We start from the raw sequence: 26,374 nt of genomic DNA, 5'->3' as shown, positions 1-26,374 counted from the left end.
GTCGTGCATACGGCCTGGTACAGCTGTTCCGTTCTATTCTTACTTTACTCTTCTTACTTTTTAATTTACACTATTTTTTGTATTTTTTTTCCCACGGTAACACGTCGAAGCTGCACCCTCTCTAACATGCTGGTAGAGAGAGTTTTATTTGGGTTTTCTTTAGTGCTGGAAATGGTTACATTCCGACACGCGGGACAGAAGCAGGGTCTTCCACCCACCAGCAAATACCGGCCGGTTTAGCGAGAAGAGCGTCGGACACCCCTGCTGAAATCCGGAGGAAAACACACAGAGGATTCAGAGGCGGATCACAAAGCCGAGGAAAGAGGACCGGGTCGAGACAACAGAGACTTTTGGAGAAGAGGAGTTCGGTGAGTAATACCGTTCCGGCTGACCGGAAGTGCACTGAGAGCGGTAAACGTGAAGGAATTGGGTCCTTACTGTTCTGGCTAACAACAGATGGTACAATCCGGGGCATATTTCGATCGAGGAATGTGCTTGCAGACTAGATATTGAACTCCTTACTGTTGGACTTCGGCCACATTCCACCGTGATACAACACTTGGCGGCACGGGAGGTCGTTCCAGCCTGTGGCCATCGAACGTGCAGCTCCTCCCGTGGAGGGCCAGACACCCTGAGCCAATAGACTGGTCCTGGACTTATTTTCCATCTGGCATAGTTTGCATTCTGTTGTTTGACTGTTGGGGGTTTTTTGTATTGCTACATTTACGCTCTATTCTTGGTTGGTGAGGCTGTAACGAAAACAAATTTCCCCCGGGATTAATAAAGTATATCTATCTATCTATCTATCTATCTATTTACTTAAGGTGATGCCTCACCAGTGCCATAAAGCCTCAGCACCACATCCCTCTTCTTGTATACTCGACCTCTTGAAATGATCGCTAACATTGCATTTGCCTTCCACACCAAAGACTCAACCTGCAAGTTACCTTTCAGGATGTTCTGCACAAGGATTCCCAAGAACCTTTGCATCTCAGATGTTTGGATTTTCTCCCCATTTAGAAAATAGCCTGCACACATATTTCTATTACCAAAGTGCATGACCATGCATTTTCCAACATTGTATTTCATTTGTCACTCTCTTAACCTGTTTAAGACCTTCTGCAGCCTACTTCTTTCCTCAACACTACCTGCCCCTACACCAATCTTCCTATCATCTGCAAAGTTGGCAACAAAGCCATCTATTTCATCATCTAAATCATTGATATACAGCATAAAAAGAAGAGGTCCCAACGCGAACCCCTGTGGAACACCGCTTGTCAATGGCAGCCAACCAGAAAATGAGGATCCTTTTATTCCCACTCACTGCCTCCTATCAGTCAGCCAATGCTCTCACCCTGCCAGTAACTGTCCTGTCGTACTGTGGTCTCTGATCATGGTAAGCAGCCTCATGTGTGGCACCTTGCCAAAGGCCTCCTAAAATTCCAAATATACAACATCCACTGAAGACCCTTTATTATCCTATGTGCCATCTCCTCAAAGAATTCCAACAGGTTCATCAGATAAGATTTTCCCTGAAGGAAACCACACAGACTTTGTCCTTTCTTGTCATGTGTCACTAAGTACTACATAACCTAATCGTTAACAAATGCATCCAACATCTTCCAAACCACTGACGTCAGGCTAACTGGTCTATAATTTGCTTTCTGTTGGCTTCATCCTCTCTTGAAGAATGCAGTGACATTTGCAATTTTCCAGTCCTCTGGAACCATGCCATAGTCCAATGTTTTTTGAAAGATCATTACTAATGCCTCCACAATCTCTACCGCTGCCTCTTTCAGAACCCTAGTTAACCTATCCCCTATTTTTTTTTTACAGCAGCACGGACCAACCATTGTTCTGAGTAGGATATTTGTTACACATCCTGAAATCTGTTCTTCACTTTCATTGAACATTATACAAAAGAAAATTCCAGCTGTGCAGCAACAAAGGCTATGTGCACGGGAGCATTTCACTTTCTGCACGGCCACACACCCAGACAGCATAGAAAGATCAATCGGGCAGAGAGAAGAAATCCACACATCAAATGAAAGGTGACGGAGGACTCTACGAACCACAACAGAACGGAAGGTGCATTTCTTCATGAGTGAGTACTTCTATCCTATACTAGGTAGATGCTTCCTGTATGATAATCATTCGACCATTCAATGGGATCATGCAAACATCTGTTATGGTGGGTCTTTCCTGTGCAATTCTCACATTCCTGGATTCACATCAGTTTTTAATATAATTTATCTGCTTACTCTTGATCGTACAGAGAATTTGACTTTCATCAGACCAGTTTAGCAGAGAATTCCCATGATAACCATATTCTGGGTGAAGACGTTTTCCATCTCTTTTCCACTTGAATGGAATGCTGCTGAGATGGGATTCTTTTTTGCCTCGCATCCACGGGGAGGAAATCACCTCAATATACCTACTCTTACAAGTTCCTTCCCATACGGAGACAACCTGATACCCAGCATTCTATCTCCAGCAAATGTATACAGTTGCATTTCATTGATCAGTTAAATCACACTAATTTAGATTCGGGATAGGCTGTGATTTGTTGGAACATCAGCTGATGTGAACAGAATTTTCAGAATGGAAAATTATTCATGTTGTCGTAATATAACCATGTAACAATTACAGCACGGAAACAGGCCATCTCAACCCTTCTAGTCCATGCCAAACTCTTACTCTCACATAGTCCCAGTGACCTGCACTCAGTTCATAACCCTCCATTCCTTTCCTGTCCATATATCTATCGAATTTAACTTTAAATGACAACATCGAACCTGCCTCAACCACTTCTGCTGGAAGCTCGTTCCACACAGCTACCACTCTCTGAGTAAAGAAGTTCCCCCTCATGTTACCCCTAAACTTTTCCCCTTTAACTCTCAACTCACATCCTCTTGTTTGAGTCTCCCCCAGTCTCAATGGAAAAAGCCTATCCACGTCAACTCTATCTATTCTCCTCATAATTTTAAATACATCTATCAAGTCCCCCCTCAACCTTCTATGCTCCAAAGAATAAAGAGCTAACTTGTTCAACCTTTCACTGTAACTTAGGAGATTAAACCCAGGCAACATGTTAGTAAATCTCCTCTGTACTCTCACAATTTTATTGACATCTTTCCTATAATTCGGTGACCAGAACTGTACACAATACTCCAAATTAATCTCTGTTTTCAAAGTTCAAAATACATTTATTCTCAAAGTAAGTATACTGTATAGAACCTTTAGATTCATCTCTTTAAATGTAGCCACAAAACAAAGATTCCCAGTACTTCCCATCGAAAAAAAAAGATTGTCAAACACCCAACGTGCAGAAAGAATCAATTTGTGCAGACAGTAAGAGTAACATTGAGAAATGAAGTTAATTAAAGTGAGTCCACATCCATGAAGGCTGGTCATCACTGCAGCAGATCCAGGAACCCATTAGTTGCAGATCACAGGGACAGGTCAGTTTAGAGACAAATAAACCTCACAAATTAGTGAGCTGCACACCGTCCCCTCCCTCTCCTCTGGCCCTGACACCCTGACGTTGTCAATGTGGCCTGGTGGTTAAATTGCCCGAACCTTATGTCGTTATTCACTCTCTGACCCAGGTCGTGCCGCATGAATATGCTCTCAGGCCTGGGCCTTGCATTCTCAATTCAGCACATATCTGATCTTTCCAATCAGGGCTGGTGTTTAAATCAGCCAAGCAGTGGGTTGTTCCTCTTCCTCAGGCATAGGCGCCGCTTCCTCGAGTCTGCCTCATTTCCGCGGGCTTTGCCTCAATTTTGCCGCATCAAATCACTTGCAAGACCGCTCCAGCAATGGCCAAATATTGGTTCAATCCCTGCTCTCGCACCCTGGCCCCGCTCCTCAGTTCTGCCTGTATTCACCAAGCTACAACCGCCCTACCCCATGGACACTTCAGTTCACACCGCAAATATGCCAGGTCGTACAGCGGTTCAAAAGGTCTACTCCGAGATGGAAGTCGCAGACTATAAATGGCATTGATAGTTTCCGAGAAGAAGGGTGATTTATAAGCAGTAATTTATAGTTTTGTTCATTTTGTTTGCTGCCAGCAATTCGACGCTGTGATTTACTATCACCATTGCAAACAGTCTGTCATTTAGAATTTTTGCATGTTGATATATTCAAGTCAGGTCAAGTCAAGTCACTTCTTATTGTCATTTCGACCATAACTGCTGGTACAGTACACAGTAAAAACGAGACAACTTTTTTCAGGACCATGGTGCTACATTAAACAATACAAAAATTACACTGAACTACGTAAAACAACACAAAAACTATACGTACTAGACTACAGACCTACCAAGGACTGCACAAAGTGCACAAAACAATGCAAGCATTACAATAAATAATAAACAAGACAATAGGCACAGTAGAGGGCAGTAGGTTGGTGTCAGTCCAGGCTCTGGGTATTGAGGATTCTGATGGTTTGGGGAAAGGAACTGTCACATAGTCTGGTCGTGAGAGCCCAAATGCTTCGGTGCCTTTTGCAGATGTCAGGAGGGAGAAGAGTTTTTTTATGAGTGGTGCGTGGGGTCCTTCATAACGTTGTTTGCTGTACGGATGCAGCGTGTGATGTAAATGTTTGTAATGACAGGAAGAGAGACCCCGATGATCTTCTCAACTGACAAAAGTACCAATGAATGCAATAATAGAGCATCAGCATGAACATGCAAAAACTACCCAGAAAGTCTGTACTGTAAATCTTATGCAAATTTCTGAACAGTAAAAAAATCAGATAAGGCAAATATAGATCATCTGTAGAAGAAGAGCATTGTAAAAGGCAGAAAGTGAATAACAGAACAATGAAAGCAAGTTTTGTAGCATCTATGGAAGGGAATGAAGGGTCTTGGCCCAAAACTGACTGCTCATTCCCCTTCATCGATGCTGTCTGACTTGCTGAGCTCCTCCAGCATCGTTTGTCTGTTGCTCAAATTGATATCACTTTGCAGGATATTCGCACATTCAATTGAACTAAAATATACGCATTAGGTGCCCAGACTAATGTTCAATCCCCCAGAGTAGTGAAATAGGTGGAAAATGCCTTCATCCACAGAACCAGAGAATTTCAGTATTTAATCAGAAAGGCAGAGTAAAGAAATTTCTGAGAATTAGAACAAGAGATAAATTTACTTTTAATCTGTGATTTGAAGAAACTGGTGCTCACATTTTAAAGCCATTTAAGAAAATAATATTGAATTGATGATGATGGTGAAACAGATCATTGACCTTTACTATTCAACTATCATACCTCATAAATTTTTTTTATACTTTACAATAGCGACTAAACGGCATCACCATTAATTGGTAATTAAGTGATTATATTCAATATTCTTGGCTTTACAAACAACAACAATAATATAGTCGAAGTCCATGAGTGTCTTGGCCTGTAGATTGATGGTGCATGGATGTTGTCTTGGAGCCATGTTTCTGCAAGGACAGGCCATAGCAGTTTCTTATTTCACACTAGGGCAGCTTCTGATGGACACAATCCAGCTGGTCTTCCTGGGAACCAATACTGAGGGTCAGAACCAATGGGAGGGGTCAGTGTTCTACATTTCCACTGTCCAAGGGTCCTAGTATCACAAAAAGAACATTCAAGAGGATCATCTGTTGTATCATGCACCACTTCCATGAACTGCCTATGACTATTTCTTTACTGGGTGGATGAAGCAGGCTGCAGCACAGTGCAAAACAAGTAAGCAACTCGGTAGTGGGGTAAACCTGCGATGATTGATATTCTTGATAACCAGAAATGTCTTCTGATCATGACTAACAGAAAGAGGATGAACAATTACACCTTTGTTTGGACCCAGAGAGGCTGCTGTTTCTGCATTCACTGCCATCTTGCCGGAAGATACCGATGCACTGTATCAGAACACCTTTAAATGCTGACAGATTCCCCAGGGATCCCCTGTAAATACTGACACACACCCCGGGTCCCACTATTGATAGGGACACAGTCTGGGGGACCCTCTAAGACTAATACTGAGACAATCTACGTAGAAGTATAGATACCTGGTAAATTCTGATACACTCCACAGAGACATCCTGTAAATAGTAACACACACCTCGAGACCCTGTTTAAATATTGACGTACTTCCTGAGGACCAGCTGTAAATACGGACATTCCCAGCGATCCCCTGTAAATACTGACACAATCCTAGTGAAGCCCTGTAAATACTAACGGATTGCCAAGGACCCCCTGTAAATGTTGACATACTCCTTGTTATCTTCTTAAACACTGACACTCTTCCAAAGACCCTCTATGAAAACTAACACGCTCCAGAGACAGAATATAAATACAGACACACTCTCCAGGACCACCAGTTAATAATAAGACATTCTCCGGGACCCTCCAAATACAGACACACTTTATGAAACTCCCTGGGCCCCCCTGACAATACTGACATAATACCAATGACCACATACAGTATAAATACTGACACACTTCCGTTGAAACCCTGTAAAGACTGATATTCACTGACCGGGACCCACTCTAAATACTGGTACACATCCCCGGATTCCTGTAAATAGTGACAAATTCCTGGGCACACACTGTTGATATTGACACACTCTAACATCTGCTGTATATACAGACACCGTCCTCAGCGCTCGTGGTAGGTATGAAAATTGAGGAAAGGGGTAATGCTGTGGGTAATTTAGTAGCCAGGCACTAAATAAAAATGCTGTATGAAAAAGGTTTGTTACATGAGCCACGTGTAAATTGGCATAGAGTTAATAAGTTCAGAGAACTATATACGTGCTTCACAGATTGGTGAGGGAGAACTGGGTTTGAAGTCATGGGACTTTGGCACCAGTAATGAGGAAGGAGGGAGTTGCTGTGATGGGTTGGTCTCAATGAACCACGTTGTGACTATGCTCCTAGAGAATCACATATCTTGGACTGTGGATAGGGCTTTAAACTAAACAGTACAGAAGGTCAAACAGCTTGGAAAAGTATAAATAAAATAACAATGGCTGAAGTTTCTGGGGTAATTGGAAATTTAGAAGATCGGCTCATTCCAAAGAAGCAAGAGCATTTGGAAGGGAGGACGAGGTAACCGGGACTGATGAGGAAAGTAGAAGGCAGCACAAAAGCAAAAGAGAGGGCAGATGAATAGCAAAAAAAAATTGGCAAGAAGCTTGAAGATTCAAGTTTGTTTCATGCCATTTCCAGCAAATCAGTGTGCAGTAGAACAAAACAATTGTTACCCTGAAGCATAAAAAGAATCAGAATTAGATAAAACACAATAATAATAAAATAACAAATATAATCCGTTACAACACACATAAAATGCTGGAGGAACACAGCAAGACAGGCAGCATCTATGGAAAAAAAAGTACAGTTGACATTTTTGGCCAAGACTCTTAGGCAGGACTGGAGGGAAAAAAAAAGATGGGGAGTAGATTTAAAAGGTGGAAGGGACAAAAGAGATAAACAAAAGGTGATAGTTGAAACCAGGAGAGGAAGGGATGAAGTAAGGAGCTGGGAAATTGATTGGTGAAAGTGAAACAGGGCTGAAGCGGGAGTCTGATAGGAGAGGACAGAAGTTCATAGAAGAAAGAAAATGGGAAAAGAGCACCAATGGGAGGCGATGGGCAGGCAAGGAGATAATGTGAGAGGTGGAAAAGGGATGGGGAATTATGTGGGGACATTACTGGAAGTTTGAGAAGTCTATGATCCTTCCATCAGGTTGGAAGTTACACAGCTGGAATATAAGGTGTTCCTCCAACCTGAGTGTGGCCTCATTGCGTCAATAGGTGAGGCCACGGATTGACATAATGGAATGGGAATAGGAAGTGGAATTAAAATGGGTGGCCACTGGGACATCTGGCTTCCTCTGGTGGACGGAGCATAGGTTCTCGGTGAAGCAGTCTCGCAATCTACGTCGGGTCTCATCGATATACAGGAGGCCACACGGGGAGCACTAGACACAGTATATGACTCCTACAGACTCACAGGTGATGTATTGCCTCAGCTGTGATGCTGCCTGGGCGCCTGAGTTCCCCCAGCATTTTGTGTGTGTTGCTTCGATTTCCAGCTTCTACACATTTTCTCTTGTTTGTGATTGAATATAATACAGAACTTATGAACACAGCTTGATTGTATATCCATAAAGTGATGCTAGTCACAGGAATGTCTGTACATAAAGTGACTTTGACTGGAAATGATAAGAGTAGTGGTGGTGCAAGATGTACACTTCCAGAAGATTGAAACTATTCGCAGCTTCCACTGCTGTGCCACTGATCTAAGGATGGGTGTGAATGGTGTGAGTTCTCATGAAGTCAATAACTGTCTGATTGCATTGTTGACATTGAGGAAGAAGTTCTATGCCTGGCACAAAGCCTTCTGAAAATCCAACAAAGTCCAACGATTCTCCCTTTTCTATCCTGCTTGTTATGTCTTCAAAGAATACCAACAGACTTGACAGGTAAGATTTTCCTTGACCATGCTGACTATGGCCTATTTTAACATGCGCCTCCAAATACCCCGAAACCACATCCTTAACAATTGACTCCAACATCGACCAGCCACTGAAGTCAGACTAAGTGGCCTATAGTTTCCTTTCTTTTGCCTCTTTCCCTTCTTAAAGAGTGGAGTGACATTTGCAATTTTCCAGTCTCCTGGAGCCATGCCAGCATCAATTGACTCTTAAAAGATCACTACTAATGCCTCGATAATCTCTTCCACCACCTAGTCCAGTATCCTGGGTTGTACACCATCTGGATCAGGTGACCTATCTACTTTCAGACCTTTCAGTTTCGCAAGATCCTTCTCCTTAGTGATAGCACCCTCACACACCTCTGCCCCGACACACTTTATCTTCCAGCATAATGCTAGTGACATCCATTTAATCAGTTCATTGCCATTTCCTTGTCCCCCATTACTACCTCTCCAGCATTATGTCCCAGCAGTCCAATATCTACTCTCAACTCTCTTTTACACTTTATGTATCTGCAGAAATGTTTGTTATCCTCTTTAATGTTATTGGATAGCTTCCTTCATATTCTATCTTGTCCATTATCGTGATTTTTGCAGTTGCCTTCTGCTAGTTTTTAAAAGCTTCCCAATTCTCTATCTCCCCATTAGTTTTTGCACTAGATTAAAGATTTTGTGTTGACTTTGACTTCTCTTTGCAGTGTCATCCTGCTTTTTGAATACTTCTTCCTCTCTGGAATGCGTACATCCTACACCTGAATTTCTCGCAGAAATTTCAGCCTTTGCTGCTCTGCCATCATCCCTGCCAGTATTCTTTACCAATCAATTTGGCCAGCTTCTCTCTTATGATTATGAAGACACGTAGTCCTCTTTTATTGTCATTTAGTAATGCATGCATTAAGAAATGATACATTATTTCCTCTGGTGTGATATCACAAAACACGGGACAGACCAAGACTGAAAAAACTGACAAAACCACATAATTATAACATATAGTTATGTTGATCCCCTGGCCAACACCAGGGTCGCTCGGCTCGCTGCCGTCTAGGGAAACAGCCCTCGGCCCCGCCAAACTGGGTAATTAGTTCATGTGGATGCTGTGTGATGTACTGCACCCCGCCCAAATACCAGACAATACACCAGATACGATTAAATGATTTACAGTTTATAGATATTACTGGAACTATGTAATTAATAGAGAATAAAATATAAAAGGAAAATAAAAGACGCCACACTTATCAAAGTTCAATCTCTTCGTGCACAAACAGTTGGATTGCAGGACCCTTCTTTTTCACCCTGCAACCCTCAGACTACCTTGACCGGCCGCCTGGGACCACAACGGTGGTCGACCTGACGCTCCACACGAGTCCGCTTCCATCTCCTCTCCTCGCCGAATGCCCTCCTCGGGGTCCGATCCCGTTAGCGGACATCACAGCACCTGGTCCATCCTCTGTCTCTCTCTCCCGCCTTCTGCCTCCAAAACTCCGCGCATACAAATCTTCCAGTTATACCAAAAACATAACAGCTATCCCAATTGGATGGTAACATCATTCTTATCAGTAGATAATCCAAAAGAAACTGCCAGCGCAAGAACTTTGTCAGCGTTTAACATAACAAAGAAGCATTCCCAAGTATAGCATATCAAAGAAGCCATTTTAATTAGCCTACACAGTAACATAAAAGACGAAACCCCCTTACAGTTACAACAGTGCAACAATAGCATAAATTGATGAAGAAGTCCATGAGCACAGTAAAGTTCAAAGTTTCTCAAATGTCCCACATCTCACGCAGACGGGAGAAGGAAGAAAAACTCTCCCTGACATGCCAACCACAATCCGACTGTGAGTCATCCGAAAACTTCGAGCTCTGATCTGCTCTCCGACACCGAGTACTGAGCGCCATCTCTGTACGAACGATTCGACCTCCATCTCGGTCGCCAAGAGCAGGCAAGGCCTGGCATTTTGAGGCCTACCCTCCGAAGGTTTCCCGACCACACAGCAACGACAGCGGCGAACGGGCATTTCAGAAATTTCTCCAGATGTTCCTCTGTGCTTTCACGTCCATTCTCCATCAAATCAGAATTGTCCACGGCCCCTATTTAACAGATACAATATCATTTTTCACCGGAGGGTTGCGCACACGCAGGCGCGCCGCCATCTTCTCCTCCCGCCAATCTCTTATACCTCTTTAATTCACTTCACTTGGCAGTAATACTGATACATCCAACTTCAGCTCTTCCTTCTCAAATCGCAGGGCAAATTGTATCATTTATGATCACTTTTCCCTGAGGTTTCCTCTACCTTAAGCTCTCTAATCAATTCCATTTAATTGCACAACACTCAGTAAAGAATAGTTGATCCCCTAGAGGGTTCAATCATAAGCTGCTCTAAAATTCATCTCATAGGCATTCTAGAAATTTCCTTTCTTTGGATCCAGAATCAACCTTATTTTCGCAATCTACCTGCATATTGAAATCCCCCATAATTATTGTAACATTGCCTAGGGTAGCCCTGTTGGATTTGGCCATCCGTATTGATGTTTGCCTTCAGCAGCGCCGCAGAGGGAGGGGTTCCAGAGGATCCCTGGGGCACTGAGTTCCAAGCTCTTCGTCGGTCGACTTTGCCCTGCCGTTTACCCCTATCTACAATTCCTGTTCCAGAGCCCGAGGCTATGCATGTTGACCGTACTCGCCTGACGCCTACTGAAAGAGAACGGAGAATCAGCACGGCCCCTATCTGTCTGTACTGTGGCCGACCAGACCACTTCATCTCCTCCTGCCCAGTAAACACCAAGCGTTCACCAGTAGGACGAGGAGTACTGGTGAGCATGACCTCTGGACGGCCCTCCTCGACGCCACGCACTCTCATACCTGCTTCTCTGGAGTTGGGCATCCAACGGTGAGCAGTCTCCATCTTGGTTGATTCTGGTGCAGAGGGGTGTTTTATAGATTCTGGCTTGGTTGCCCAGTGGGGGTTACCCACATCTGCTCTCCAGTCACCATTGATGGCCAACGCCTTGAACGGTCAGAGACTGGCTAACATCACCTACGTCACGGCCCCGGTGAGTCTCAGTTTATCCGGCAACCATGATGAACAGTTAAACCTATATGTTATTGACTCTACTCAAGTTCCCTTTGTCCTGGGTCATCCCTGGTTAGTTAAATACAACCCACACATTGAAAGGCTCATTCGCAAGATGGTAGGCTGGAGCCAATTCTGTCACTCCCACTGCCTCTGCTATGCTCAGGTCCCCTTGTCTCCAAGCCTAGGTCACCCCGGAGGAATTACTGGTCCTTAGTGCCATCCCTCCTGAATACTCGGACCTCAAGGCCGTGTTCAGCAAGTCCCGGGCCACTTTCCTGCCACCTCATCATACATATGATTGCTCCATTGACCTCTCGCCTGGCACATCTCCCAGAAGGGGCCGCCGGTATTCCCTGTCCTTACCTGAAACAGAAGCCATGAATGAGTACATTCAAGAGTCTCTGGCTGCAGACATCAACCAGCTGAATTCCTCCCCTGCTGGTGCCGGTTTTATCTTTGTTGAAAAGAAGGAAGTCTCCTTACGTCCTTGCATTGATTAACGGGGACTGAATGAAGTTACTGTTAAGTACCGTTATCCTCTTCTGCTCATGACCTCGGAATTTGAACTACTGCAAAGGGCCTCAAATTTCACCAAGCTTCATCTCCGTAAAGCCTACCATCTTGTCCACATCCGCGAAGGGGACGAGTGGAAAACGGCATTCAGCAGCAGGCTATTACGAGTATCTGGTCATGCTATTCTGTATCCCCAGTGCCCCCGCCGTTTTGCAAGCCCTGGTAAATGGCGTTCTCAGGGACACGCTGAACCAATTTGTTCTTGTGTATCTCCATGACATTTTCTTTTTTTCTAAGTCCCTTGCTGAACACATAGGTCACGTCCGCAAAGTTCTCCAGCGCCTTCTGGAGAACCAGCTCTTTGGGAAGGCTGAGAAATGTGAGTTTCATCGCAATACAGTCTCCTTCCTGGGGTATGTAATTTCAGGCGGTTCCATTCAGATGGACCAAAAGAAGGTCAGTGCCGTGGTCAAATGGCCCCAACCTTCGACTTGTCGGGAGTTACAACGCTTTTGGGCTTTGCCAACTCTGTCGCCGCTTCATCAGAAATTACAGTACGCTGGCTGCAACACTCACTGCTCTTGTCTCATCTGCTGTCAGATTCTCCTGGTCTCCTGCTGCTGAAAAAAAACATTCTCTGACCAGAAGAAACGTTTCACATCTGTCCCCATACTGTTTCAACCCAACACCGACCGGCAGTTCATTGTGGAGGTGGATACATCTGACGTTGGTGTAGGAGCTGTGCTTTCTCAGTGCTCAGCCAAGGATGCCTGTGCCTTCTTCTCTCACCGCCTCACTCCCACAGAGTGGAGTTACGATGTCGGAAACCTTGAGCAGCTGGCTGTGGAGTTAGCTCTGGAGGAGTGGATGCATTGGCTGGATGGAACCAAGGTACCATTCTTGGTCTGGACTGATCACAGGAATCTGGAATATATCCATACTGCCAAGCATCTCAACTCCTGTCAAGCTCGTTGGTCCCTGTTTTTCTCAAGATTCAATTTTACTCTATCTTTCCGCCCCGGTTCCAAGAATGGAAAACCTGATGCCCTCTCCGGAAGATTTCCCTCTGAGACCCCTGAGGTACCCGATGTCATCCTTCCTGCTCACTGTCTCGTGTGTTCAGCGCAATGGGACATTGAATCCATTGTGCAAGCTGCTCAACAGAGCGAGGCAGCCCCTAGTCAGTGCCCCACTAACCGTGTCTATGTTCCCAGCTCGCTCCGCTCACAGGTGTTGCAGTGCGGTCATTCTTCCTGATTATCCTGTCACCCTGGAGCCAAGTGTACTCGGGCCTTCATCAGTCGGCGGTTATGGTCATCCTCCATGGGAGATGATATCCGCAACTTTGTCTCAGTCTGCTTGGACTGTGCTCGAGGCAAGAACTCTAACAGGTCACCTATTAGTCTGTTTCAGCCCCTGTCTATCCCCAAGAGACACTGGTCCCACGTTGCCCTGGACTGTCTCACTGGTCGTCCCTCATCAGGTGGTAATACCGCCATTCACACAGTAGTTGATCATTTCTCCAATCTGTGCACTTCATTCCCTTACATAAACTCCTTTCGCCAAAAACAAGCCAAATTACTAGTTTTGCATGTTTTTAAATTACGTGGTTTACTTGTAGATGTTCTGTCAGACAGGGGCTCTCAATTCACATCTAACTTTTGGAGGGCATTCTGTAATTTCTGGATACCTCCATGAGTCTGTATTCAGGATTCCATCCACAGACCAATGCCCAGACCGAGCGGGCCAGCCAACAACTGGAGACAGTATTGCAGTGTCTTATCTCCCAGAACCTCTCTGCGTGGAGTCAGCAGCTACCCTGGGCTGAGTACACCATAAACTCTCATCCGTCCTCATCCACCTGTCTGTCCCCATTTGAGTGCTGCCTTGGCTACCAACCTCCACTGTTTCCTGCCCAGGAGGAGGAGGTTGGCGTTCCATCTGCCGAGGCATTCATCCGCCATTGTCAGCAGAAGTGGAGGCACACTCGCTCTGCCCTTCTCCGTGCCTCTTCTAGGATCAAGCATCAAGTTGACCACTATCGCTCCAAGGCCCCACGTTACCGCCAGGGACAGAGTGTGTGGCTTTCAACCCGAGACCTACCCCTCAAGGTGGCTTCCTTCAAACTCACCCCTCACTTCATAGGCCTCTTTCCCATTGCTAAAGTCATAGCCCTGCTGCTGTCCATCTCAAGCTGCCCTCCACTCTCCGCCGCATCCTACCTTCCATGTGTCCCGCATCAAGCCTTTCATGAGCCACCCCTGTGTCCTGTTCCCAAACTCCGCCATCCCCCAAGGCTCATCGATGGGTCAGAGTCCTTCACGGTGCAGCGACTACTGGAATTTCATCACTGGAGCTGTGGCCTCCAGTACCTTGTGGACTGCGAGGACTACGTGTCACAATTGGGGGCATTGGGAACGGACCCAAATGCAAGACACAGACACTGCAGCACAAGGAACAGGACTTGACTAGAGTAGGGACGTGGCAGGATACAGACAGGGAGCAGGAACAAGAGTGCATACTTGGGCTAGGACAAGGACAACAAAACCTGGAACCCGGAAAAGGAACTATGAACTAGGAGCCTGGGCAAGACCAGAACTAGGAACTATGGACTTGGAGCCTGTGCTTGGTCTCCGAGCCAGAGACTGGACAAGGACCCAGAACCTGGGTCTTGCCTCGGGCTCGGACCCCAGAATTGGGCAAGGGCATGACATGGTTATCAGACTGGATGCTGGGGTCTTGAGGCCTGAGCTTTAAATAAACATACAATGCGGGATATGTACCAGTTACAATCAACTTAACAAGATTAACAAAGGGCTGAACACCTCCATTTAAAATATTGATTAGCAAATACAGGTATAGGTGCTCAAAAACGCAAGAAGATGAACGCTCCATAGCAACCTACGGGGCACACGACAGACAATCCATGATGTGATGGCTGCTAATGCTATTGGAAATAAAGGTGTTTAGCAATAGGTTTCTATCTTCACTCAGTTTGGTGGCTGATAAGACCATCCGATCGAAAAGCAGAATTAGGTAATTTGGCCCATCAAGTCAACTCCACAGTTCAATCATGACTGATCCATTTTCCCCTCCTCAACCCCACTCTTCGGCCGCCTTCTTGTAAACTTTGATACCATGTCCAATCGAGAATCTATCAAGCTCTGCCTTATGTATACCCAATGACCTGGCCTCTACAGCTGCCTGTGGTAATGAATTCCAAAAATTCACCACCCTCTGGTTGAAGGAATTTCCCTGCATCTCTGTTTGAAATAGATACACCTCTATCCTGAGGCTGTGCCCCCTTCTCCTGGACTCCCGCACCATGGGAAACATCCCTGCCCTATCTTCTTTGTCTCGGCACTTCGGCACTTCAACTTTTGAAAAGTTTCAATGAAATCCCAACACAGGGCTATCAAACATTCCTTGTATGATTAGATTAGATTAGATTAGATTATGAGGTCACGCAGTCCTTTTTTACTGTCATTTAGTAATGCATGTATTAAGAAATGATACAACGTTCCTCCAGAAATAACCCTCTCATTCCTGAATCATCCTTGAGAAGCTCCTCTGAACCCTCTCCGATGCCAGCTCATATTTTTAGATGAGAAACCTGAGCTGTTCACAATACTCAAGGTAATGCCTCACCAGCGTCATATAAATCCTCAGCACAACATCCCTGTTCTTGTATTCTAGACCTCTTGAAATGAATGCTAACATTGTATTTGCCTTACACACCAACAACTCAACCTGCAAGTTAACCTTCAGAGTGTTCTGCACACGGATTCCCAAGACCCTTTGCATCTCATATGTTTGGATTTTCTCCCCATTTAGAAAATAGCCTGTGCATTTACTTCTACTACCAAAGTACATGATCATGCATTTTCCAACGTTGCATTTCATTTGTTACTCTCTTAATCTGACTAAGACCTTCTGCAGCCGACCTGTTTCCTCAATGCTACCTGCCCCTCCAGCAATCTTAGTATCATCTGCAAAGTTGGCAACAAAGCTATCTATTCCATCATCTAAATCATTGATATACAGCATAAAAAGAAGAGGTCCCAACGCTGACCCCAGTGGAACACCACTATCCATTGGCAGCCAACCAGAAAAGGATCCTTTTTAATCCCACTCGCTGCCTCCTATCAGTCGGCCAATGCACTCACTATGCCAGTTATTATGTGTAATACTGTGGTCTCTGACCATGGTAAGCAACCTCATGTGTGGCACCTTGCCAAAGGCCTTCTAAAAGACCAAATATACAAAATACACTGCATCCCCATTATTATCCTATATGTCACCTCCTCAAAGCATTCCATCAGGTTCATCCGGCATGGATTTTCCCCAAAGGAAATCATGCAGACTTTGTCCTTTCTTGTCCTTTGTCACTGAGTACTCCATAACCTCATCCTTAACAATTGCATCCAGCATCTTCCAAACCACTGACGTCAGGGTAACTGGTCTATAATTTCCTTTCTGTTGGCTTCCTCCTCTCTTAAAGGATGCAGTGACATTTGCAATTTTCTAGTACCCTGGCACCATGCCATAGTCCAATGTTTTTTGAAAAACCATTACTAATGCCTCCACCATCTCTACCTCTGCCTCTTTCAGAACCCTAGTTAACCTATCCTCTTTTTTTTACAGCAGCACGGACCAACCATTGTTCTGAGTAGGATATTTGTTACACATCCTGAAATCTGTTCTTCACTTTCATTGAACATTATACAAAAGAAAATTCCAGCTGTGCAGCAACAAAGGCTATGTGCACGGGAGCATTTCACTTTCTGCACGGCCACACACCCAGACAGCATAGAAAGATCAATCGGGCAGAGAGAAGAAATCCACACATCAAAAGAATCGTAACAGAGGACTCTACGAACCACAACAGAAGGGAAGCTGCATTTCTTTATGAATGAGTACCTCTATCCTATACAGGCAGATGCTTCCTGTCTGATAACCATCGACCATTCAATGAGATCATTGCAAACATCTGTTACGGTGGCTCCTTTCTGTGCAATTCCCACATTCCTTGATTCAGATCAGTTATGAAAATAATTTATCTGCTCACTGTTGATCATACTCAGAAGCTGACTTTCTTCAGACCAGTTCAGCAGAGAAATCCCACGATAACCATACTCTGGGTGAAGGCATTTCCCATCTCTGTTCCACTTGAATGGAATGCTGCTGAGACGGGATTCTGTTTTCTAGCCATCCACGGGAAGGAAATCACCTCCATATATCTACTCTTACAAGTTCCATTCCATAAACTACTCAGTATCCCACACTGAGACCACGTGATACCCAGCTTTCTATCTCCAGCAAGTTTGTACAGTTGCATTTCATTCATCAGTTAACTCATTAGTTTAGATTGTGGTTAGGCTGTGATTTGTTGGAACATCAGCTGATGTGAACAGAATTTTCGTAACAGAAAATTGTTCATGTGTTCTTAATCTCTGTTTTCAAATTTCAAAATACATTTATTCTCCAAATAGGTATACTGTATAGAACCTTTAGACTCATCTCTTTACAGGCAGCAACAAAACAGGAATCTCAGTACATCCTATTAAAAAAACAGAGCGTCAAACACCCAACGTGTAGAAAAAAATCAGTTTGTGCAAACAACAAAAAGCAACATTGAGAATCGAAGTTCATTAAAGTGAGTCCACATCCATGAAGGCCGGTCATCACTGCAGCAGATCCAGGAACCCATTAGTTGCAGATCACAACCTCAGTTCAGTGCAGACAAGTAAATCTCACAGATTAGTGAGCTGCACACCGGCGTATCCCTCTCCTCTGGCTCAGGCACCCTGACCTTTTCAATGTGGAATGGTCGTTAAATCGGCCAAACCTCATGTCGTTACTCAATCTCTGACCCAGCCCCTGCCTCTTCAATATGCTCTTAGGCCTGGGCCTTGCATTCACAGTTCAGCACATATCTGATCTTTCCAATCTGGCCTGATGTTTAAATCGGCCAATCTGTGGTTCGTTCCTCATCCTCACGCACAGGCGCTGCTGCTTCGAGTCTGCCTCATCTCCGCTCACTTTGCCTCAATTCTGCCGCATCAAATCACTTGCATACCATTCCAGCAATGGCCAAATATTGGCTCATTCCCTGCTGTCATACCCTGGCCGTGCCGCCTCGATTCTGACTGTACTCACCAAGCCACAACTACCCTGCACCATCGAGATTTCAGTTCACACCACAAAAATGCCAGGTCATACAGCGGTTTAAATGCTGTACTCCGAGATGCAAGTCGCAGACTATAAATGCCATTGATCATTTCCGAGAAAAAGGGTGATTTATAATCAGTAATTTATAGTTTTGTTCATTTTGTTTGCTGCCAGTAATTCGACGCTGTGCTTTGCTATCACCATTGTAAACACTCTGTCACTTAGTATTTTTGCATGTTGATAATTTATCCACACAACTGAGTGCTGTGGCAATGTATCCTGCATGATATCCTTTCTCATTGTCCGGACACACTACATCGTTTGGTTTGCAGATACATTATATAAACTGCAAAATCAATACATCAAAAAATTACCAATCACGATACTATGTTAACCGATTACAACTGCCATTAGCGAAATATATCAATATTTCCAAATGTCATGCGACAACTTCTGTGATAAAAATAAATGACCACTTTCTTTTTATTAATATTATGCTAACTAGTCTGGAGATTTGTTTTTTTATATTTCACCCTTTCTTTCAATATTAAAGTTATATTTGTTCTCTTTCAAGCTTATATTTTCATACTTTCTTCTATTTTGGAAGCACATGGTGACTATTGCAGCTGCCAGAGCAAACCCCTCAATTACATTCCCATGCTGATTTACCAGGGATTATTTGCTCCTACAAAGGGTTTAGGTTGATTTGTTGTTTTTCCTCTATTGATCACTGATTATCCCTGTAACACCTCCCTTTTTAATTTCACTACCTTAACTTTTGTAATTTTGTAACTAATGCCCATTCTCATCATACCATCAACAATTTATGATAGGTGTCTATCGTCATGTTTAAAAGTTGTTCACTTAGAATTAATTCCAGTTCTGATTGAGGATTATGAAATTACTTTTCAAAGTGATCAGAAGTTCCAACAGATGCTGATCCCTCTCGATGACGCATAGTCTGATATATATATAATGTGGAACACATTACTGCCTTGGTTGCAACATAAATAACAGATAGATTTCTAAGACAGTTTACAGAGACAGCCCTTGACAGCAATCTGACATTCTAACGAGTAATATATCAGGGTTCTCCAACAAAACTAAAGCCAAATGTCAGCCAGTGGAGAGAAAAAGTGTTCTTAGTCTAAACTCACATTTGCTGAAGGGAAAGTGGCTGTGATTACTGAAGAAAGATTCAGGGATACGTTAATGGTCTCAAATGGTGCACTTTGCAGGATCTAATGTGAGCAGAGAGTTCCCACAACTCAGATTGATTGGGCTGTCACTGCAGATTGGTAGGCTAAAATGGAAGAGCAATAGACTGCTGATGATTGTGTAAGGAGAAATCTGGAGGAGTTCAATGGTTCATCATTTTGCAGAGGAACTATCAGGAAGTGTATCATAACAAGGAAGCAGCCAATTGCTTCGTGGGAGCAGATGCCCATACCCTATACTTTAACAGTTTAGAAGTTTAATATAAAGGCAAGCACAAGTTGCTGTGTTGATTCATCCATTTTGTCAACTGTAAGTTCATATTCAGTAATTCATAGATTATTGGTGATAGTAGCACAGTGTTCCTTGGACATTGAGGGAAAATAGTTTCTAGCGAGCATGCAGGCAGGAAGTTCATTCAGCTGTGTTTACAGATTTCAAGCTTTACAGAGTTGGAGCTGCAATTAGATTCACTGTAGTCCTCTGCTGATGTTGAATGTGTTTGAGTTCAGAATCAGCTGCAGAACTCGGCACCGATGATACGTAATTTAGCAGAGTGACAAAAATATCAAAGAGTGCAATAATTGAGCATCAGAGTGAACATGCAAAAACTACCCACAAAGTCTGGTCTGTACTGTAAATCTTCTACAAATTTCTGAACAGTAAAAAATCAGTGAAGGCAAATATAGATCATCAGTTGAAGAAGGGCATTGTAATAGGCATAAAGTAAATGACAGAACAATGAAAGCAAGTTTCATAGCATCTATGGAAGGGAATGAAGGGTCATGGCTGTTCATTCCCCTTCATTGATGCTGTCTGACTTGTTGAGCTCACTCCAGCATTGTTTGCACGTTGCACAGATTGATATCACTTTGCAAGATATTCGCACATTCAGTTGAACTAAAATATATGCATTAGGTGCCCAGACTAATGTTCCATCCTCCAGAGTAGGGAAATGGGTGGAAAATGTCTTCATCCACAGAAACAGAGAATTTCAGTATTTAATCAGAAAGACAGAGTAAAGAAACTTCTGAGAAACAGAACAAAAGATAAACTTACCTTTAATTTGTGATTTGAAGAAACTGGTGTTCACAGTTTAAACACGTTTAAGAAAATAAAATTGAATTGATTGATGATGATGGTAAAACAGACCTTTACTATCCAACTATCATGCCTCATAATTTCTTTGTCTACTTTACAATAAGTAACTAAACGGCATCACTATTAACTGGCAATTAAGTGATTATATTCAATTTTCTTGGCTTTACAAATAACAACAATAATATATTCCAAGTCCTTGAGTGTCTTGGCCTGTAGATTGATTGTGCATGGATGCTGTCTTGGAGCCATCTTTCTGCAAAAACAGGCGATAGCGGTTTCTAATTTCACACTAGGGCAGCTTCAGATGAACACAGTCCAGATGGTCTTCCTGGGAACCAATACTGAGGGTCAGAAGCAATGTGACGAACCAGCCCCTAACCGTGCACGGAACCCAGCGGCACATAGCCAACTCCAGTATCTCTTTCCCCAGCGACCGCAAGAGACTCTGTGGCATGAATAAGGGCCTGGACTGTGCCACAACCAAGGCCACACAGCTCCTCCACCATCGTTCTTTACAATGATCCAGAGAATCAGACGTCCAGTGTTCTACATTCCCAATGTTCACAGGGTCTTGGTATCACAAAAAGAACATCCAAGGCGATCATCTGTTGTATCATGCACCACTTCCTTGAACAGCCTCTATCTCTTTCTTCACTGGGTGGCTGAAGCAGGCTGCAGCAAAGTGCAAAACAAGTAAGTAACTCGGTAGTGGGGTAAACCTGCAATAATTGATATTCTTGATAACCAGCAATGTCTTGTCATGACTAACAGGAAAAGGATGAACAATTACCATTTTCTTTGGATCCAGAGAGGCCACTGTGTCTGCACTCACGGCCACCTTACTGGAGGACGCTGATAAAATGTATAGGACCACCTTTAAATGCTGGCATATTCCCCAGGGACTCCCTGTAGATACTGGCACACACCCCAGAGACCTACTATTGATAAAAACACAGTCTGGGGATGCCTCTGAGAGAAATACTGAGACATTTAACATGAAAGTATAGACACCTTGTAATTTCTGATACACTCCACAGAGATATCCTGTAAATAGTGTCACACGCCCTGAGACCCTCTTTAAATATTGAGGTACTTCATGAGAACCAGCTGTAAATACTGACATTCCCAGTGATCCCCTGTAAATACTGACACACTCCCAGGGATCCCGTGTAAATACTGACTCACTCCCCGTGATCCCCTGTAAATACTAACAGACTGCCAAGGACCCCCTGCAAATATTGGCAGACTCCTTCTTATCTTTTTAAACACCGATATTCTTTCCAAGAAGCTCTGTGAATACTAACACGCACAGAGACACAATGTAAATACAGTTACGCTCTCCAGGACCACCAGGCAATAACAACACATTCCTGGGAACTCTCTAAATACAGACACACTTTATGAGATTCCCTGGGTCCCCCTGTCAATGCTGACATAATACCCGTGAGCACATGTAAATACTGACACACTTCCGTTGGAACACTGTAATGACTGATACTCACTGACCGGAACCCACTGTAAATACTGACAGACATCCCCGGATCCCCGTTAATAGTGACAACCTCCCTGGGCACACACTGTTGATATCGACACACTCCAATACATGTTTAAAATACAGACACTGTCCTCAAGACCTATGGTAGGTATGAAAATTGAGGAAAAGGGTAATGTTGATGGAATTTCAGCAGCCAGGGACTAAATGAAAATGATGAAAAAGAAGATAATAAACTCTTGTTTGTTATGTGAGCCACGTGTAAATTGGCACAGAGTTAATGAATTCAGAGAACTATATATTAAGCTTCACAGATTGCTGAGGGAGAACTGGGTTAGAAGACATGGGACTTTGGCACCAGTAATGGAGAAGCAGGGAATGGTCTCAGACTGAACCAAACAGAAGGGAGGGTCAAACAGCTTTGAAAAGTATAAATAAAGTAACAATAGCTGAAGTTTCTGGAGTAATTGGGAATTCACAAGATGGGTTCATTCCAAAGAAGCAACAGCATTCAAAAGGGAGGATGAGGTAACTGTGGCTGACGAGGAAAATATAAGACAGCACAAAAGCAAAATGTAGGGCTGACAAATAGCAAACATTGGCAAGAAGCTTGAAGATTCAAGATTGTTTCATTTCACTTCCAGCAAACAAGTGTGAAGGAGAACAAAATAATTGTTACTCTGAAGCACAAAAAGAATCACAATTAGATAAAAGCACAATAATAATAACAAATATAATTCATTACAACATACACAAAATACTGGAGGAACTCAGCAGGTCAGGCAGCATCTATGGGAAAAAAGGTACAATTGAAATTTTCTGCTATGACCCTTCGGCGGGACTGGAGAAAATAAAAGATGAGTTGTAAATTTAAAAGGTGGGGGTGAAGGGAGAGAGAAATAGAAGGTGATAGCTGAAACCAGGAGAGGGAGGGATGAAGTAAAGAAGTGGGAAATTGATTGGTGAAGGAGAACAGGGGCTGGACAAGTTGGAGTCTGATAGGAGAGGACAGAAGGTCATGGAAGAAAGAAAAAGGGGGAAGAGCACCGATGTGACGGGCAGGCAAGGAGATAACGTGAGAGGTGGAAAGGGGATAATGAATGATGTGGGGGGCACTACTGGAAGATGGAATATAAGGTGTTGTTCCTACAACCTGAGTGTGGCCTCATTGCGTCAATAGGTGAAGCCACGGCTTGACATATCGGAATCGGAATGCGACGTGGAATTAAAATGGGTGGCCAATGGGACATCCCGATTCTTCTGGTGGACAGAGCATAGGTTCTCGGTGAAGCAGCCTCGCAATCTACGTCAGGTCTCATCGATATACAGGAGGCCGCACGGGGAGCACTGGACACAGTATATGACTCCAACAGACTCACAGGTGATGTATTGCCTCAGCTGTGATGCTGCCTGGGCGCCTGAGTTCCTCCAACATTTTGTGTGTGTTGCTTCGATTTCCAGCTTCTGCAGATCTTCTCTTCTTTATAATTAAATATAATACAGAACTTATGAACACAGATTGATTGTCTGTGCATAAAGTGATGCTAGGCACAGGAATGTCTGTACATAAAGTGACTTTGACTGGAAATGATAAGAGTAGTGGTGGTGCAAGATGTACACTTCCAGGAGATTGAAACTATTCGCAGTTTCCACTGCTGTGCCACTGATGTAAAGACGAGTGTCAGTGGTGCGAGTTCTCTTGAAGGCGATAAAAGTCCAATTGCATTGCTGATATTGAGGAAAGTGTTCTACACCTGGCAGAAGGCTTCTGAAAATCCAAGTACATGACATCCAACTGTTCTCCTTTTTCTATTGTGCTTGTTATGTCTTCAAATAATACCAACAGATTTGTTAGGCAAGATTTTCCCTTGATGAAACCATACTGACTATGGCCTATTTTACCATGTGCCTCCAAGTACCCTGAAACCACATCCTTAACAATTGGCTCGAACATCGTCCCAGCCACTGAGGTCAGACTAACTGTTTCCTTTCTTTTGCCTCTCTTCTTTCTTAAAGAGTGGAGTGACATTTGCAATTTTCCATTCCTCACGAGCCATACCAGGTTCAATTGATTCGTGAAAGAACACTACTAATGCCTCCACAATTTCTTTGCCACCTACTCCAGTATCCTGGGGTGTATACCATTTGGTTCAGGTGACTATCTACCTTCAGACATTTCAGTTTCCCAAGATCCTCCTCCTTAGTAATGGCAGTTTCAGACACTTCTGCCCCGACACACTTGATCTTCCGGCATAACGCTCGTGACATACATTTAATCAGTTCGCCGCCATTTCTTTGTCCCCCATTACTAGCTCTGCAGCATTATCTCCCAGCGGTCCAGTATCTACTCTCAACTCCCTTTTACACTTTATGGATTTGAAGAAACGTTTGTTATTCTCTTTAATATTAATCGTCTAACTTACCTTCATAGTCTATCTTTTCCTATATCGTGACTTTTGTAGTTGCCTTCTTCTAGTTTTTAAAAGTCTCCTGATCCTCTAACTCCTCATTAATTTTTGCATCATTATTTGGCTTCTATGTTGTCTTTGACTTTTCTTGGTAGTGTCATTCTGCTTCCTGAATACTTCTTCCTCTGTGAAATGTCTACCTCCTGCACCTTCTGAAATTTCTCACAGAAATTTCAGCCTCTGCTGTACTGCCATCAACCCTACCTGTGTACTTTACCAATCAATTTGGTCAGCTCCTTGCTTGTACCACTTTAGTTCCCTTTTCTCCACTGTAATACTGATACATCTGATTCAGATTCTCCATCTCAATTTACAGGATGAATTGTATCATTTATGATCATTTTTCCCAAAGGGTTTATTTACCTTAAGTTCGCTAATCAATTCCAGTTCTTTGCACTGCAGCCAGTCTAGAATCGTTGAACCCAAGAGGGCTCAACGAAAAGCTCCAAAAATTCATCTCATCGGCAATACAGAAATTTCCCCTCTTGGATTCCAGAACCAGCTTGATTTTCCGAATCTACCTGCATCTTGGAATCCCCCATAACTATTGTAATATTGCATTTTGTCTCTCCCGTTGTAATTTGTAGATGTCATCTTTGCTCCTGTTTGGAGGAGTATATATAATTTCCATCAGGGTGTTTTTACCCTTGCAGTTTCTCAGATATATCCAAAAGGATTCAAAAACTTCCGATCCTATGTCACCTTGTACTGATATTTTGATATGACGTTTTACCAGCAGGGCCAGACCACCCCCTCTGCCTACATGTACAGATTTGGAGAGCGCCTTCACCAGTCCATGCGAATGACCCGAGCCTTCCCGTTCCCTGTTACCGTAACTGGAACGGTCATCAGTCTGCTGGAGGGAAGTCATTGGGTTGAGCAGAAATTGTACCGTGGAAACAGCGAGAGAGTGTCTCACAGAAGTCCTGCGGGACAAAGTAGAAAATGGTTTCCAAAGTGACATTCCGTGAACAAACTTTGCAATACAACACAGACGCTGCCCGACGCGCTGAGCTCCTCCGGTAGATTATCACTTGCTCCAGATTCCAGCAGCTGCCGTCTCCAGTGTCTCCTGTCAGTTTAGTCCTCCTTCATCAGTCCGTGGTCACATCAACCATGACCTTAATGGAATGGTGGAGCAGGCTTGATCGGCCCGATGAGCTAATCCTGCTCATATTTCTTCTGTTCTTAGGCACAGTGGGAGGAAGGATAGATCATGAAAGCATATGTTTCACTTATTTTATGTCTTTTAATCATTTATTTGCGTCTTGGATGTAATCCAGGAAATTTAGGAGCCTGTGATTTGCTGTTTGGAGATCGTTTGGATGTTCCAGCACTCTGCAGTCTCCGAAAGGATTCCGGTAGGCAGAGGCAGCATAATTAAACATCAAGACGGGAAGGCCGCAGAACGGCTGCGACGTGCGAGCTGATGTTTGACTCCATTTGACCAATTAAAGCTTCCACTGTTTGCCAATAAAAGCGGCGAGGGAAATCGAAACACTGAAGTGAACGTGGAAGCTTGGAGATTGTTTGGGTGTTTGAGTGTTCTGCAGTCGCCAAGAGGATTCCAGGAGACTGAGTCAGCATTGCCGAACTCCATGGCGGTCAGGTTGCGGAACAGGGTGCAAGACGACGTTTGAATGCAGTTTGCCAAATAAAGCAACGAGGGAGATTTAAGCATTGAGACGAGTACGGAGGCTAGGCGCCGGCTGCTTGTCTTGACTGCTCTACTATGGAGTGGTGAAGGGCAAATGGAGAATGTTACCCAGGTTTTCTGTGTCTTGGATGTGGACTTGGACTATAGGTTTTATCGACTTACAGGTTTTTATATTCTATGTTTTTAGCCTGATTTTTCTTGTTTATT

At 43.8% G+C, this 26,374-nt stretch overlaps 1 long non-coding RNA gene across 2 annotated transcripts; it reads left to right on the top strand.

The window, feature by feature from the left end:
- LOC140204084 (uncharacterized) lies at nucleotides 1–26,374 on the top strand. 2 transcript variants are annotated; one of them, XR_011887519.1, is made up of 5 exons: nucleotides 1–368; nucleotides 1,837–2,104; nucleotides 20,844–21,243; nucleotides 23,223–23,423; nucleotides 25,250–26,374. It is a non-coding gene; the product is annotated as an uncharacterized lncRNA (long non-coding RNA). The 2 variants fall into 2 exon arrangements; XR_011887520.1 differs by having other exon boundaries at nucleotides 25,247–26,374.

The sequence above is a fragment of the Mobula birostris genome, chromosome 10, assembly GCF_030028105.1.
Source record: "Mobula birostris isolate sMobBir1 chromosome 10, sMobBir1.hap1, whole genome shotgun sequence".
NCBI lineage: Eukaryota > Metazoa > Chordata > Chondrichthyes > Myliobatiformes > Myliobatidae > Mobula > Mobula birostris.
This window is presented reverse-complemented; position numbering and strand designations above follow the sequence as displayed.